At 39.6% G+C, this 2,248-nt stretch overlaps 1 non-coding gene across 1 annotated transcript; it reads left to right on the top strand.

Moving 5' to 3' along the window:
• Positions 1 to 494: 494 nt before the first annotated feature.
• LOC114611556 lies at positions 495 to 597 on the top strand. The gene has a single exon (XR_003709857.1). It is a non-coding gene; the product is annotated as a small nucleolar RNA U13 (small nucleolar RNA).
• The last annotated feature ends 1,651 nt before the right edge of the window (positions 598 to 2,248 follow it).

The following is a 2,248-nucleotide window of genomic DNA, read 5'->3' as shown; positions in this document are numbered from 1 at the left end:
GTAATCTGTATTTAAGTTATGAAAGTATGAAATGATAGGTTAAGGGATTGGATATAGGAAGGGAAAGAGCCTTACTCATTTTAGCAATTACTATGTAATGTCCTAAAATGATTCACTAATCACTCCACAGCTGGTTTGTAAAAATATAGGTTACCAAAGCATGCCTCTAATGCCACATTCCATGGGATTTGCACCTGGAAAGAAAAAAAAGCTATAGGTTCTGGAGTTATTCAGGACGATCCTAGACTAAATCTAGATGTCTTGTGGCTTAGCTTAATTTCATTGATACTATTATATTTAAAATAAAGTTACTTTGGATTTTGTCATCTTCAAAAGAGACAGTATGTTTGCCAAGAGGAAAGCTGGTATTAAACAGGCAGAGGCTTTTCCAAGGCCTCTTAGCTCAGGATTGCAGAGATCAACACAACACAACGCTGCATCTCTGAAGCTGCTAAGCCAAAAGCTAGAAATTCCATTTACATACAGAGTTCTTGATCATTTGTGGCTCATGAATGTGATGATTGGGCATTCATACCATTGTATGGGATATTCTTCTATCAAAACTTTTTATACCATCTATACATTCTTCATTTGATATAAAATAGTAATAATAAATTTTAAGAAATAAACAGTCCATCTACAAGTTAATTGTACTAATGAATTTTTATTTCATTAATTAATTTACTTTACATCCAGATCATAGCTCGCACTTCCTCTCATTCTCCTCCTAATGCATCTGCAGCCCCATCCCCACTCTCTTCTCCTCTGAGAGGGTAGAAGACACTCTGGGTATGAACCCATCCTGCCACATCAAATTACTGCAGGACTAGGCATAGCCTTTCTGACTGAAGCCATACAAGACAACCCAATTAGGGGAACTGTACCCTCAGGCAGGCAACAGTTTTAGGGACATCTACCTCTCTAGTTGTTGGGGAACGTGTATTAAGACCAAGCTGCACATAAGCTGCATATATGCAGGGAGTCTACCTCCAGCTCATGTATGCTCTTCAGTTGGTGGTTTCGTCTCTGGGAACCCCAAAGAGTACAGGTTATTTGACTCTATTGGTCTTATTATGGAATCCCTATTCTCTTCAGACCCTTCAATCCTTTGCACTACTCTTCCTCAAGACCCTTCAAGCTCGCAGTTTAATCTTCGGCTGTGAGTGTCTGTTTCTGTTTTGGCCAGCTGCTGGGTAGAGCCTCTCAGAAGACAGTTATGTTATGTAGTCATGAGTTTTAACACTTATTTAGGTATAATGTCTACCTAGGAAAAATAAACCAAAAAAAAGAGAGAGAAAGAAAGAAAAAGTAAAGGAAACAAAGAAATGGAGACAGTGAAAGGATGAGTAAAGGTCATAAACAAATCTCATGCTAGATTGACCTCACAGATCACAAACGCAGTGCTTCTGGAAAGATGGGGAATCTTGTTTGTTCTTGTTTTCCCTAAAAGTTATCAATTTGAAATCACCTATAGAAAGCAGATGAAAACTAAAGTTAGAGCTAAAATTTTTCCTTGTGTTTCCTAGTATGTAGAGAGTCCTAAGTTTGAGTCCAGAAGCACAAAAGTGGGGCTTAGATCTATCTAGTCACACCATTACTATTCACATTTCCATGTGAGGATGGTCTCTCTCTCTCTGTCTCTCTGTGTGTGTGTGTGTGTGTGTGTGTGTGGTGTGTAGTATGCAGATGTGAATGTGACATAGCTCATGTGTAAGAAGAAAATTTTAGGGGTAGATTCTTTCCTATCATGTGGGTTCTAGAGATTCAACTGAGGTCACCAGTGTTGGTGAGCACTTTTACCCACTGTGCCATTCAGATGGCCCCATGGATAGATTTTATTTTGTTATTTAATGTATGGAAAGCTGATTACTATCTTAAACACATCCCTAAACCTACATGACTCTATCTGCACCCCAGAGCTAAGGCTGTCCCACAGCCCTCCGTCCCCAAATCTAGTGATCAAAAATACATCTTTCTGGGGATATCTAAGAGGAGTTGGAAGACAATAGAAGAGAATACATACAATCAAAAGACATTGTCTACATATAAAAAAAATTCTCAAAGAATAAATTCATTTTTAAAAAGAAAGAAAGGAATGAATGAACGAACAAACCAACAAAAGGGGGAAAGGGAAAAAAGGGAAAGAAAGGGAAGGGAAGTGGAGGGGAGAGGAGGGGAGGGGAAGGAAGGGGAGTGGAGGGGAGAGGGGAAGGGAGGGGAGGGGAGAGGGGAAGGGAAGGGGAGGGGG

Source organism: Grammomys surdaster, unplaced genomic scaffold, assembly GCF_004785775.1.
Source record: "Grammomys surdaster isolate TR1022 unplaced genomic scaffold, NIH_TR_1.0 126115, whole genome shotgun sequence".
NCBI lineage: Eukaryota > Metazoa > Chordata > Mammalia > Rodentia > Muridae > Grammomys > Grammomys surdaster.
This window is presented reverse-complemented; position numbering and strand designations above follow the sequence as displayed.